At 41.6% G+C, this 15,711-nt stretch overlaps 1 long non-coding RNA gene across 1 annotated transcript; it reads left to right on the top strand.

The window, feature by feature from the left end:
* LOC110392403 lies at window positions 3,044–13,918 on the top strand. Its single transcript, XR_002434340.1, has 3 exons — window positions 3,044–3,111; window positions 12,943–13,133; window positions 13,614–13,918. It is a non-coding gene; the product is annotated as an uncharacterized LOC110392403 (long non-coding RNA).

The raw sequence follows: 15,711 nt of genomic DNA, 5'->3' as shown, positions 1-15,711 counted from the left end.
ATAGTATAAGTATATTGTAAATTAAATAAATTGAAGACAAAGATAAAAATTCAGCAAAAAATACAACTGTGTAGAAAAATTTCTTCTACCTCTCAGATGAAATTTAATCTAAGATGTATTTTCCTTCCTGAAATCAGTGGAAATGGTTTTTCTTCAGAAGGACTTGAAAGGAATAAGCAAGTTTTGAAAAAGAAGACTGAGAGAGTCTCATCAAATAATTAATTACTAGCTGTGTCTTGGCAAAAAAAAAAGGTGTAAAACTTTGGTACCATCTGTTGAACCAGGTTTTCTGAGATTTGGGCCAGGCTTTTTAGGTACGCTCTTTATTTCATTGTTTCCAAGGGGAAACTGGTGATAAAAAAACAGCCTAAAATTAGGAGACCAGAAGTATTTGAACATTGCTGGAGTACATGTATGTGTATGCAATGGGCATTGCTTGTAAAGCAAAAGCTCGCTGTAAAGCAAAGAGCCAAGGCACATGACTCATTGTCTGCCACAGATGTCTGCAGCTTCTCCTGGGATACAGCCATGGGGAGGCAGAAAATTAGAAACTCCTTGCTGAATTCAGCACATTGCAGACAGTAAAAGAGACATGCTGCCCAGATGAGTGCAGGGGCTCCTTTTGCTCCACTGCTTCAATGTGGGAGCACTTTTGCAAACACCTGGGGCTGTGCTTGGTGGCTGGGTCAAATGCTCGACCTGTAGTTTGTTGGGGGGGGCAGGGGGTGCAGTTCTAACGACTTTTCCAGAAGCATGTTTTTCTGTCTTACAGATAAAGACATACACCTGCACATTTTGCTAAAGTATTTTGAAGTTAGAAAATGTAAGAAATTCTAAAAATCCTTTAAAACTTTGGTCTTACTACAGGCTTTTTCATTGGAAGAACCAGCTCCTGTACCACACCGTAAAGTAAAAAAAAAAAATACAAAAAAATAAACACAGGTGGTAGCAGCAAGAAAAGAAGCTCAAGGAGAAATGGGTGCATTTCTCACTTATTAGGACATTTCCTTGATTTTAAGCATAATTTATTCTGTTTCAGCTGCATGGTTTCTGCACGCTTCCTCTGAAACATCTGTAATTCCTTCTGGCATAGATCTGAGGCAATACAGTGCAGTCTCATCTGGGAAGAATATCCCAGGAAAGTGAAAATACCCCAAAGCTGTAAAGAAAACAAAAATAATAAGCTAGCAGTCAAGGGCTGGAGTGAAAAAATGGACTTGATCAGAGGCAAGTGAATCTCATCTCCCAGTGACCTAGACAACATCAGCAAGGATGCTGATACCAGCCCACTGCACCCACAAGTAGTGCTGGGAGAGCCACCCTCGCTCCAGTCTGGGACTCAGCAAACCTGGTTGCTGGTGGCCTTGCTGTTTGTGGCTGACTGACATTTTAATTCTGTTATAATAAGAGTGAGTCATGAAGCTGTCCTCAGTGGAATCCACCTCAGAAACTGTGACTGAGGAGTCAATTGTTTGGAGACTAATAAGGCAAAGTCCTGAAACGTGCTTTCTGCTGAGCCCTGTATGGGCTCTCTCCTGCACTGAGGCACCCTTTCTCACAAACCTTGTAGGAACCAAGTAGCTTTATAAACTTCATCAGCTCATGTGAGATGCAGGCAGCAGGTGCAAGGACAGTCTCCTGGGTGTTCACACAGATAGCATGATCTCAGAAGGTTTGCTTGTTTATCTTAGGTTGAAAATTAAAAGGAATAATCTACAGTTTTAGCCAAAAATGTATGTATTTCCCCTTTTCAGTTTAGTAGCTGTGGGTTTCTGCAGAGTGAATTCAGGTGTTATATAGATCTCCTGTTCAACGTGCCCCTAGATGGGAGGTCCACTGCTTTAGGACAAGTGACCTGACTCACCTTATTCGTAGCTTCCTCTCTGTGAGTCAAGGGCTAGATATGAACTCGCTACTACTGGAGGGAGTGCATATGGGAATACTTTTTTAATGAAGTAAATATATGCACCATGGTTGCCATTTGACGCCCATGAAGAGCTCTAGGATTCTTCCCTAGTAGAGTACTGACTTCAGCACAAACAAGACACACAGTCATTCCTCAGTCATTTTACTTACTCTTGGGGTTCAGCAAAGGATTAACACTGAACAAAGACTGCAAGTACATCTACTACTCTGTGTACAACACGGAGTGGGATCTCACATGCCAGCAAGCTCACAGGTCCATTGGTACAATGCTATGCCCTGCTGAGTCACTCACAAGGGTCTCAGAGTGGCATGGCCACACCAGCATAGCATCCTGACTGGCCTAATTAAAGAAATTGAGCTAATTAGACCAGGCAAAGTGCCATATTGATTAGATGGTATAGACACAGTCCTAGTATCTAGACTTGTTATGGCATAGCACAGCCCTTGTCAGAGCTAAATCAGAGCCTTTCTTCTCTGTAACCATCATCTTGGCACTGCTTACAAGCACTGGCTTCACATGGGCTTTAATGCTGCATTGTGTTTTATTTTTCTTTAATACTACCTGGAACGTAACAGTCATCTCCCTGTTTTGTGGGCACAGTTCCTGAAATAAGATTAACTTTGTCTCAAGGGGTCACTTTCCAGTAGCAAACCAAAAGCTGTGAGAGAGAATGGAGAAGAGGCAAGGAGAGAGAAAATCAGGCTGTGTTGCAGAACTTCAAGGTGAAAATTTGCAGGGCTCTTTATGAGGCAATGCCCAAACCTACCACTTAGGAATTTCATGTTTGAAGAGCCCTCCGCATTCATCTGACTGCAAAGAGCTGGAGGTTTCCCCACATGTTTGGACAGGGGCTGCCTGTCCACAGGGATGGCAGTCACACTGTGCTCAGACACAGGGCTTTGCTGAGCTTTGGGATGGTTGTTCTTTCTAATTTCATAAAGATCTTGATAAAACAAATGAACAAAGAGATGAATAAACAAATAAAACCTCGCACTGACGCTTAGACAACAAAATGTGGACATACAGACCATTGCACAGACCCACTTCCCAGTAAATCCTATCTGACAGCCTTCTTTGTGAGCTCATGCACCCCACCCTGCAGTACCCTGACAACAGCTGGTTTTGCTGACACAAGACGACACAGTACATGTACAGTAACCACAGGTGAACTTGACTTCCAAAAGGTAATTCTTTTTGTGGTCTCCATTTATCACTTCCATTCTCATCACCTAGGAAATTTCATAAGGATGGACATAATTATTTTTCTAAATTATTCTAGAGAGACTCTGAGAATGTTAATATTTATGAGTTAGTATCTGAGAAATCAGACTTCTTCATATCACAGCGTAACCATTTTGAAGATCCTGATTCAAGGAAAAGGGAATCCCAAGGTTCAAGCGTCTGAGAAAAAAAGAGAATATTTTATTAGATATGATCTGTCTGATCAAAGCAGTACCAAAAGCATCTCTGTCTGCAGATAAAACAATGAAGAATGTGGAGTGGGCAGAAACTTAGCGCTCATTCTGTTGTACATACGCCTGTACTTCTGAATTCCCTCCCCACAAAAAGAGAGCATCAGAGGGTTTCAATCTGCAAACATGTGCACGCATCCTCATTTATCAGGCTGTGAACATCTTTATTTTATTCCATTTCAATTTGTAAATAAACGCAAATTGACAGATAAAGCAAAACTATTTCATTCTGCTTTTCCTCCACAGAAAAGTGGCTGAGCTGTTTTACTTGAGAGCAGACAAGAGGGGGCACTCCTGCATTTTCTACATTGCAATTTTTGATTTGCAATAGTTGGTTGGTAGGAAATGTATCTTAGATAGTTCTTGTTGAAAAAGGTTGCAGAAAAAAAATAATATAGCATCATAAATAAGCAGAAAAATTGTCAAATACAGAAAAACAAAATATGGAGGTGTGTGTGTGTGATGCTAGATGTCCTGGTGCATCTGGCTGAGACATTTGACTGCAAATCTTCTTAGGAAGGAGGAAAAGGTGTTGCAGTAGCACAGATGGAAATAAACTCACTTGGGGGTGAAAGAAAGGCTGAATCATAAGTATAGTCTGCAGCAGTGAGCTGAATTTGGCCTCAAGCCCCTTGCAAGATTTTTAATTCTCAGGATAATGAAAAAGAGCTGGATAGGGGCTGAGAACAGCTGAAAGAGATACAGCCTGAAGGGTAGTCCTCATTTTACTAATGAAACAGTTTGGGCTGCCTACACAGGGTCACTCAGGAAAGCTAAATAAATAATCAACTGAAGGTGTGAAGTCAATTTATATAAGTTACAGCGTATTAAAACTCTGTGTGAATAGTTTCATTCAGAGTAAATAGCTTTAGATTATTGCAGCTTAAATTTCTAGATTAACAGAAACAAAATATGTTTTGATAGCAAAGTAAAACAAGATGGAGAGAGAATAAACATCCAGTTAGTAAATTAGTCCTACAACCATGGCCTTTGTTTTTAGTAGCAGAAAATCCAAAGCTACTCAGGTAGAAAAATAAAGTTTATCATGCATTATACATGTCACGTATCAATGTTAGATGCAAAAGCCTTTAAGAAGCAGAAAGCAATGGGCACTGAAGAACAAAACTCACAGTGTTGGCTGTGCCATTCTGAGACCCCGCACTGCCCACCTTTCTCTGGGATAGCGTTCAGTTCAAATGGAACTGAACGATATTCCTAGTGCACGCTGCAGAGTTAATTAGCTCTCATGTAAATTGTAACTAACACAATTTAACTGAATTACTGGAGACTGGTATTACCAGGAACACAATTCTTTTATTAAACACTACATTTACCCGCTCAGTTATGTGGAACATCTGTCAATCAAGAGCTCTGCTTCCCTTCTCTTTCCTTAGCATTTCATCAGGCTCTGCTCAACTTTTTCTTTTTGCACTGGTAAATAAGTCATGCCTGTGGCTTTTCTGTTGTTTGTAGGCTCATTGCACTCATTGTCACCCCAGGCTCTTCAAGAGGTTTGCTCTGTGTTACAATTGAAAAACTAAAGCTAAATTAACCAAAAAATAAGGCAACTGGCTGTAGTCAGCATGTGCTTGTGGACAAGGGTTTGTGGTGCACACATTCTTTGCAGGTAAACCTGTACAGCAGAACCTCAAGATGCATGATCATAGCAAAAGGCAATGTGTCTTCTTTATGTAAGATATTATCTTTGTATGGTTGATTAGATACCCTGCATAAAACTAAGATATTACTAAGATCACTTTTGAAAAGTGCAATCAGTAGATAAAATGCACCATCTTATGAAGGTTCTACGTTGTCTTTTGAACAACCTGTTGAAATTTATTGGTTTTCCTTATTTCAACCTTTCTTCCCCTAATAAACTGGCAGGAAGAAACAGTATTTGAAATTTATTGGTGAACATTAAGTTTTTTAAAATATTTAGATGTTTTAGCAGTGCACTTTCTCCTGGATTCAGAAAAAAATCACCCAATTCAAGAGTCAGCTGTCTGGGAAAATGAAGGCTACAACACACTAAGCAATCAGGAGACTCTGGAGGAAAGCAATGGTATTAATTGAAACATATCTAAGGCTTTAGAAATGCTTGTAGCCTACAGGAAGGACTCATGCGGGATTAATGTTCCAGGCAATAAGTTTTCTAAGGTCCTCTCTCCAACAATAACAGTGTTTTCTCATCCCCAAAGCACATTTTCCTTCAGCTGTCCTTTTGGTCTTCAGAAGGCACCATTCTCTTCTCTTCTAGCCCTCTAATACTTGGGCTGTGCGGTCACTGGCAGAAGCCCTGTGGTTTGCCTATAGTCTTTTGGTATATGCTTGGAGAGCCACCAGAAGCACTGATGCAGCACAGTGTTCACTAGCCACCAAAAACAGCCTCCCTTGTAAGCTGAAAAAGGAGATGCTCCTTTTGTGCAAGATTTGTATGCTAAATCTCTGAGAACACATGCACAACCACTTGGAGAAAGACCCCCAGTGACCCAATCCTGCAGGGTTCTGTGAGTGACCCATTTTCAGGCAGAGCTTAACACTGTTCAACTCCTTCCAGTATCAGACAATGCAACAGTCTCCTTAGAGCTTGAGTGAACCCTCCTCCCAGTTTTTATACTACCCTACAAATTAGGTGTTTCAAGAAATTGAAAGATGGGCAGAGGGATGAGCAGGGGGAAGGAAATAATTTAACTCCTGAAAATAAGACAAATACCTCAAACTTATGCATACGTTTGCTCATAAGCAACATTATAAATACTGCACACAATGTTTTCAAAGCTATTGGAAAAGCAAACTGAGAAGGGTGAGGGCAAGATGTTCTATCTCCTTAAGCAGCAGCTGAAACAGGCTCTAAATTAATCAGGAGTCTTAGAAACTCTAATAAGAAGGGGCTGATGAGAAACAGCTGCACCCAATCCCTATAAAAACCTTCAAAAAGAAGGGAATTAAGTGATAATGTCAGTGGAAAGGAATATCATCACAGGATGGTCTCCTGCTGCTACAAAATGCTCATGCAAAACCAAGTACTTTTCCAATGGGAAATAATTATGATGGGTCTCAGTCCTGTTTTTGGTTCCTGGACTTGGTTTCAACCCTACAGTGTGGTGATGCAGCAGCCATTTAAAAAAAAACTAAATTTTAGCAAGCTTTTGAGTCAAATAATCTAGTTCTAATGTTTATTGAAAGTGGTATTCAAAGCATCTTCTTTGCTCCCACCATAGGCAGTTGTGTGAGAAGTATGTCTGAAGTGGCTTTGTAAAGGAGGGGAATATGAGGGGAAAAAAAAAAATACATCCACACCATTAACTGTTGAGGGTCCTTGGTACCATGGAGTCCATAAAGTTAACATTCAGTCTAGTACTTGTGAAGGTCAATGTATCTGGCAGACAGGTGAGGTACAAGTCAACTCTCAGGAAAATGGTTATGATTGCTTGTATAGGGTAATTGGTGAAATAGCAGTAGAGGATGCAAACAGGTTTTAGTATTAGTTTGGTAAAAATGAATTAATTTTGTTGTAATTAATAGTCCAACAAGGTGATGTTGTACAAAATCCATAATTAATGGAAGGAAGGAAAAAATGAGTTTTTGCACGATTCTCTCAAATGTATGCTTTATTTTTTGACAGAAAAGCAGCGTATCTGCCAGTGGCTAGCCTTGCTCCATGCAATGGCACTTCCAAGCATCCTCTAGCAAGGCTGCACATGCTGCCTGCAGCAGACCTGCAGCCCCAGCACACTCGATTCCTGGTCTCTGCAGGTTTATAAGCAGCTTTTTACCCAGAACTTTGCAGGATTTGGGCAATGCTGACAGTCTGTGACTATGAAATCTCTTTTGTTGAAGGGACAGTTGCAACGCTGATTATGGATTTAAGCACTTGGATACTGAGGTGTGCATTTTGCTTGCAGAAGGGGTTTTGGTGACTTAATGAAAACCTTTGTGGGGTGAATTTTCAACTTATTTTTTTCCCTGGAACAAATGCTTTATTTTTGTCTTCTGCAACTTCCATGTTTTTAAGACTGTCTTAATGCTTGCAGCTGCAGTGGAGACTTAATGAAGATTTCAGAGCTCCCTAAGGAAACACTATATTACTTTAGAGCTGCTGCTACTCCTCTAACCCAATTCCCCACAATAGGAAATGACTGCTCAGAAGAAGATATGATGTATGAACTGTAACACATTCATCTAACATTCCTATAGAAAGCTGAGATTTTTCTCTCTGAAATAACTGTCTGATAAAGGTCGATCTCACATTCATTTATCCACACAGCAAATTCAGGCTGGAGCTGTAAGATTTTGGGTTGTTCTAACAGCGTGAAGAGAACAGGGAAAGTACAAGCATTGCAGAGGGGCCACCAGGAAGGTTCTCACCCCTACAAGGAGGTATTTCAGTAGCCTCTGCACAAAGTCTCAGCTCCCCGTGCTTCCTGGTTTGTACAATCCCTGAGTCTGTCATTTCCCAGCATAGCTGAATGTCAAATCCTGAAAAAATGTTGGATAATGCAAATGTATTTAGTAACGATGAGCCATTCTGAATTCCCTAAGAGTCATAAACATGTTTGTTTTATCAAGATAGGGTAGGATTTGTAGTGCGATAGAATGATGAAAACAGCCTGGGTTAACAACTCTTCTCATCTCCTGCTCTGACAGCCCCTTTCTCAAAGCACCAATATTACCCACTTAGAAAATGGATTTATGCCAACATTTAAAGCACTTCTTTTTCTTTCAGCACACCAGATGGTACTAAAAATTCAAAATATTTCCTACAACAGCTGTATCTTTGACAACAAAATTAATATAAGCAGAAATACCATTGCTGTGTGTAGGTCATAACGGCCAGATTATTCAGTTTTAAGTCTAATGTAGAAAAGCATTCTATAGTTAAAAAAATAGATCTGATCAACTGATATTGCATCGATCATGTGACTCTGTCTGGGCTTTCAAAACCAGATGCAAAATTTAGTGCCTTTATAATTTAACAGCTGGTTTGATAAGAATGTAAAATACACCTTTCCCTAGAGCTATAATAAATGTGTTAACACTTTCTTACAACCAGCCCTTTCCTACAACTCATCATTTTCTTGCTCCAAGCTCTGTCTTTATGTATTTGATGACATAAATCTTGTAAGCAGGTTTTGACCAGAAGCTAACTTCCCTTAGTCTGATACCTGGACAACAAGACGCGTTTTTTCTTTGGTGTTTAAAGTGAGGGAGGAGGGGGAATGTTTTCAATTTAGGCAAAACAAACAAAAAAATGCAAATGACATGCTTTCTATTTCCATGTCTTTAACATGAATGTGGGCAGCAGGGTTTTTTAATGATGTATGTGTTAGATCATTAGCTAGATCATTAGATATAAGGCATGTAGCTCTCGAAGTTTTAGTATTTTCAACAGTGTGGAAGCTTTGACAGGAAGCATGAAAACAAAACTCAAGCCAAGTAATTTGCCCATCAAAAGGGTGCAGCCTTCAAGCAATGTAATGAACAGGATTTTGTTATCTTTATTTTTCTACGTGTGTGTGAACTTTCTTGATTCAAGCATGTGAGTATCTGCAAAAAAATTCAGTTACCTAACAGTGCTGTGAAGAAAGAAATGACCACCAGCTCTAGCTGGAGAGAGGTTGGGCAATCTGGTGGCTTCTGGCACTGGACTCCACGTAAGATGGGGCAACCTCATTTCCCTTCTCTGTCACACAGTTGCAAGACACTGAGCCACCTCAGCACAGATCTTTACATCTCCAAGTTTTCTAAGGGACATGGGGGATCTATTATGGAAATGGATGCTAAAAGCCCAGCACCTCATCTCTGGATGCCCGTTTCCTGGTTGGATGTTGTCTGTGGCAGGTAAACATCACCTTCTCCACATCTGTTTGTTTGGCTCTCTCCTGCCAAGCACAGATCCCTGCTCTCCCACCGGTGCCTGCCCTGCACGAATCACTCCTCTCATTTTCCCACAATGCAATTCCCACCCTCATTTGTGGGATTCCCGTTCCTCCTGTACTCTGTTCCTCACTGTGCATTTGCACAAGGCATCTGGCATTGAAATGATTTTGTTGGCCCGGCATTGTCATGATTGGACATGATGAGCAAGATATTATTTGTGGATATAGCACTACAGCTATTTTTAACCATCTTCCTTTTGCACAGCTGCAATGCTGTCATATTAGTTCAGTATACTTGAAAATTAACATTCATGAAGCAAAGAATGAAGGGTTATGGTTTTAAAAACTATTGATAGTTTGTTAATATTTTTTAAAGTGAGACAAATTATTTTGGAATGTGCTTTCTTTAGAAATTTGTATTCCCTGCACTCAACTACATTACAGACACAACACAAGGTGAGAGTGAGTGAAGGATCATAAATCAGATGGAGGTGGAAAAACAGGACAGTTTGCATCACTCAGGACTCCCCCCACATTCCTCCTTAGGCCCACGTACTGCCCCATGACCTTGCAAGGACAAGACCACGCTGGGAATCTGGGCGATAGTCATGCTCCATGTCTTACAAAGACATTTTATTAAAATCATGTGAGGAGAGGACTGATGATAGTTATTTTTTGCTAAATATGAGTGCTCCCATTGAAACTTTTTTGTTATTTTTGCCCTTCATCAAATATACTGACAAAATTAATGGTCAGAGAAGCTTTGGGAAAACGTATGTGACATTAGCAAACATGAACAGATTTTTTTTACTGAACTTCAGGTTCTAAATACCACAAGGATGATGACTTTCTGCCTCTTCTGAAATCCAGTGCATCCCCACAGCTCTCTCACTTGATGTCAGGATGAACAGTGAATATGACTTCTGTGCCCTGGTGATCACCTAAGCAGGTGGATCATAAGTACAACAGGTGCCTCTGATTTACACTGAAGTCTGAGCTGACCCTAGAGGTTTACAGATATCCTTGGTTTCCTTCCCCTGTGGTGTCATGCAGCCAAGTAAGAGCCGACCCACTGTGAAGCTGACCCACCTTCTAACTCAGGTGAAGTAATTTTAAAGCAATATTTAGGGAAAAAAAAAAAATCTCTAAAGGACCTATTGCACTGTGAAACCAGAGCATCTCCCTTGATTTCTGAGGGGAGGAAATGAACAGTCTCTAGGCACTGCAAACTAGGCAGGATTTTCTGAGTGCTGATGGTTTATTTTGCGTTTGACCAAGATTTACTTTGTAGTTGTTTATTTCCATTTGCAAGAGCCCATCTTTCTCTCACACAAATCCCTGTTAGTGATACATATGTAGTTCACTGGAAGCTAAAGGGAGGCTTGCACTTGGTTAAAGCCAAGCCTACCTACTGATTTGGAGACAAATCAACTGTTAAACCTCCAAACCCTGAGGCTGCTGCCTTATTCTATTGTGCCTGCTGAGCAGAGCATCAGCAGAGGGCCAGCCTGTGTTAAACTTCAGCATATAATAGCTAACAGGAGAAATTACCTCCGGAACCATTTTCAGATGTATCTATTCATTCCAGTGCAAAGCCAAAGAGGTTAAATTGAAACTACCAGTGTTTTAATTAATCAGTTTGGTTTTGCACAAGAATGAAGGATAGCTGAGAGCAGGTTGAGAGAAATACTGAGAAGTTATTCTTGGCCATCTTTTTTGTTAAGACTCCGTTCCTACCAACATACTCACTTTGACAAAATTACAGTGAATTGGGTGATGCATTGGGCAGAGGCTTTAGACACAGGCCTGGGCCAGAGAAACTGTTTGATGACATTCTGGGAAACCAAATTTTTCATTAAAGTTACTTCCTCCTTCAGCACTGGCTCTGCTAGCTGAAGTAGAAACACTGTGCACTTGAGTGATTCCTAGAAGACCATCTGTGGTTTCCAAGCCTGTCCCTGTAAGTCTCTTTCTCAGCTGCAGCATATACATAATCACTATGGCTAACTGATTATTCTGGGAGCATGTGTGATTCCCAACCTGTCACATTTTCAAGGTTTGAAATGTTGACATATAGCTCCAAGCTGAACACTTTCAGCTGTAGGATAAAGCACATAAAGGAAAATAAAGTGAGTTTGGTACACCTGTTCTCCATCCATCCACTGAGAACACGCTTTAAAAACTTGAGACAAATTCACCGTAGGCTCTCAGAGGTAAAAGGCAATGAGTGAAGTCACTCCACAATATTTTATTACTGCTGAGGTTGAAGGAAAGCTGACACCAGGAAAGGTTACACAGACATCCCAGGAAAGTGCTCAGGAAGCAGCAAACACCTCCCATACACTTTTAGTGCACTACTAGCTAAGCTCTGCACATTTAATAGCTTGCTCTTCATCAAAAAGATTTATGATGCTTGATAACAGAACAGTATTGCCAGGAGACTGTGCTGCAGGAGCGCTATCCTTGTGGTGGCAAGCAGCGACATTGCTGGAATAAATGATCTCACTCCCTCACTGCAGTAAGTGCTCGTAATCTCTCTGCACGGTCTGTTTACTGAAAGAGAATGGGGCTGCAGATGGGCAGAGTAGTGCAGGGACTACAGATCCCATCTCCTTCTGTGAGGGATGGAGGTTCCAGCTTTACCTGGACATTTACCTTTCTCATTTGTCCTGAGGAGCTCATGGTCTCCATCATTCTGCTCTCCTTGGTCTCTTCAGGTCCAGCCTTCAATGTACCTGGGGCTTTCTATGATGCTCCTCAAGTGTTTTTGCATTCCTCTAAGTCCCATATCCTGGAAAATATCTGCTCTTTGTGGGGATATACAAGGCTGCTTCCCATGCACTGTGTAATCCTCTCCAGCCATTTCTGTGCAGCAGCCCACAGCCTGGTTGTCACTGCTGTGACACCACCAGTGAGCTGCGTGTCCCTCCACCACACCCTGTGCTGCGGGCATGGGCAGAGCTGCCCTTCAGTGCCTCTTGGCTCTCCTGGTACTCGTTTGTGCTCCGAGGATGCAGCGGGGTGTGGGCTGTGCTGCACACTCACAGCTTGCATGGAGCCACCTGCAGACACCATGGGAAGATCACTGAAGAAGTCAAGTTTGTTTGTAAGTGGGAGTAAACAAGAGATATTTCATACTGTGGTGGGTGACAGTTGGCTCCTCCCCTCACACATATGCTGTCCTCAGAGCAACATTTTGAATTCATAAATTTACCTTTGGGTTTTTATGTGAATTTGGTAATTAGATTTGAAATCCATTTTTGCAAAATGAGAGAGCAACAGATGTCATCAGACAACCATAGAAACCTCTGAGGTGTGAACAGCAGATAGCACTGTGTCTGCTGCTGGCCTTGAGTTGCTAGTTTTCTCTTACTCCCCAAGGAATATGTCCTTGCTTTTACTGTTCACTCTGTCACACTTGGCTGCAGCTACCTGGCACTCACTGTGCCCAAAGGCAGGATTCATCCTTAGCAGCTGAAGAACACAAAATTTCCTTCTCTACATAGCCAGAGCTATGTCAGAAAGGCTCTTTCTATAGAAAATACCATGTGAGCTGGGACAGAAGTGAGGTATGTACATGGAGAGTTAAGAACCACTCTGCGATGAAATGTCTTTACAAAAGTACTGAAGAGAGGCTGTCACAATACTGTGGTCATTTGTACAGGGTGAAAGATAAGAATATTTTCCTGGCAACCGGCTGAAAAAAAGAGAAGCAGCATCACTGGCCACTTACCAATGGCCTCCCCTGATGGGAATATACGTGGAAAGGGAACTTCGAGTCACAGCACAGCTCTGCACATCATAGCCAGAGCAGCAGTTCAACATGAATGGCACCTCACTTTCCCCAGTAACAAGGTAAGTCATTGTGACAGAGGGTCATACTCATCAGCATTTATTCCACATTCTTCTATTTGTCTTATATGCTAATGTGCACAGTCCACTTCTATTTAATCACCTGTTTATCCTAGGATTTCCTTTTTTATCACATTTCCTGAAAAACCTCTGTCCCTTGTGCCTCAGTAGTCACAACACTGTCTTTAGCTCCCCACAGTGACCTTGGCATGTCCTTACTGTTGCTACAGTGGTTGCACAAGTGATGGATATTTGCAGGTCAGACTGTATGAGGATTTGGGAAACAGAGTCTATTCTTATCTCTGTCACTTGGCTTAGTGGGGTCACCTTGGAGGAGTACCTTCCCTGTTGTGTAAGTCTCCTCATATGTAGGAAGAGATATTTAATATTTCTGGAAGAAAAGTGATTAGCTAAGCCGTAATGCACTTTGCTTGCTGGTTATCTGTTAGACTGCTGCCTGCTGAATTTTAGTTTATCTTTTAGCTCCTAATAGAGGCTTGGTATTTGAAGCAAAATGATATTTGAAGTAATGTGAAGGGATGGCACCCAGGCTCTCCGAAGGACTTCAGCATGATCCTACTTGATAGTAGACAGCACTGAAGGAAGAGAGATCTCAGCAAAGCAACACTTGGAGACTCTGGATCTTTCTCATTTTTCTGAATCTTTCTTTGGAAGATCCCCCAGGCATCTGTGAGAACAACACACATGATGCATCCACTCTCTGGAGCATGAATTGTGTTCATGGAGAGTGCATGTTCAGAATAGCTGTGCAAGGTATATTTAAGAAGTCCATCGTTTCTGGGATACCCCAGCATCATGTTTTATGTGCTGAACCAACCATGTGCAACGCCATTTCATCTGGGAAATCTGGCAACTCTATTAGCATTATTTATTATTTATCCTTTTCCTTTTCTTTGCGCTATCAGATGATTTTAAAAGGACAAAAAAAATTTCTATCTCCTGATAAAGGGAAAAAAATGAGGAAACGTCTCAGAAAATCTAGAGATGTTTTGTTGAATACCAACATCAAGTTCCTCTTGCCTTCCCTTACTTATTCCTTCTCCCTGGACCTTGCATGATTTTGTCCCTGCAGCACATAAATGTTCTTATGCCCTTTCCTGGAGCCCCCTCCTCTCCAGCTAGATTTCTGTTTCTCCAGGTGATGGTGCAGAGAAGTCCTCTCCGTGAAGGCATGCGCCTTTGTTCCTCCTTTTTGCCCAAAGCCTTCTCCCTCTTCCAACCGCTGCTCTATCACCTCTGCCCCTTTGTTCTCCTGCTTAGGGATTTTCCACTCCTCACCTTCCTGCTGATAAAGTTAATCAAACTAATTTTCCCACTCAGTCACCTCCCTTATCACAGTCACTGTTTGGCCAGAGCTCAGTGGATATGGTTTATGAGCTCTATTCTTTGTTCTGTAGCTTTTTCTGGCCAGGGTGAGTGATATGTCTCAGGGTCTATGTCAGCTCCTGGATGATTCATAATACTTTGAGACAGCTAATAAATACATTTTAGACCATTTTGGGAAATAACTAGCATTCATAAATTCAAATTACTTAGTCATCAGGAAAAGAGCCAGGTCTTGTGGTTTTGGTTGATCTGTGTTGTATTTTTCTTTCTTTGAAACTCTCTTGTGCGTATCTGCCCATATCCAAGTGATGATTGTCACTTGCTTCAGCTTCAGTGTTGACAATGGGAAAGCTACAGACCACAGTTTGCTCTGCCTTATCCTTTTTTTTTTTTTTATGTGTTGCAGTGTAGATATTTTAAAGAGGCAGAATGGGAATGCAGATCAGCTGGAAACTGTCTCTGTCACCTCCGGCAGTTATTTAGGTTGATCTGCTCCCGTGGGCCCCTCTGTATGGTGTAGGAGCATATGCTAGGCGAGGTATCTGTGAAGTGTGGGGGAAAGCACATGGCCCTTCAGCACCCAGTGACCAGGGAGGTGAGGCAGTGCACACAGACCAGGTGCTTAACCCCAGACTGTCTTTTATTTGGGGTCATGATTCCTACCCAATGCGTCAGAAAGATTTTCAGTCTCTTTTCCTAATGCTTTTAATGTGCCAGCACCAATCTTACAAGTAATACTGAGGGCAGTATGCAAGAGAGCCAACAGCAGCATTTTGAGCTGTTTGCCAGCTAATCTGGACAGGTGGATAAGGAACTCCTGATACTCAGAGTCACTATTAATCCCCATCACTTGGTTTTTGTGCCACTATGTTTGTCCAAGCTTTCCCCATGGGGTTCCCCACAACTCTAATTCTGTCAGCATTAGAGACCTCTGAGGAGGTCCTTGCAGCTTGGTGACAGAAAAATCCCTGAGTGACCAAGGCGTGGACTATAAAGCACTCCCAAAGGTATTCCTCTCTGCACAACACTCCTAGTGCTGGGGGGCATCTCAGCATTTCACAGATTATTGTGTAGGGACAAGAAATAAAACAGGTTTTGTTCCTTCATACAAAAAAAATTTTTTTTAAAGTTCTGCTATATTTGGAAAATAAGTACAAAGAATCAAAGGGCAGATCCTGCTCTGACATCACATGTCTCATCCCCATGCCAGCTCCTGGCCACACACTTGCGCATC

This window comes from Numida meleagris, chromosome 1 (genome assembly GCF_002078875.1).
Source record: "Numida meleagris isolate 19003 breed g44 Domestic line chromosome 1, NumMel1.0, whole genome shotgun sequence".
NCBI classification, from domain to species: Eukaryota; Metazoa; Chordata; class Aves; order Galliformes; family Numididae; genus Numida; species Numida meleagris.
This window is presented reverse-complemented; position numbering and strand designations above follow the sequence as displayed.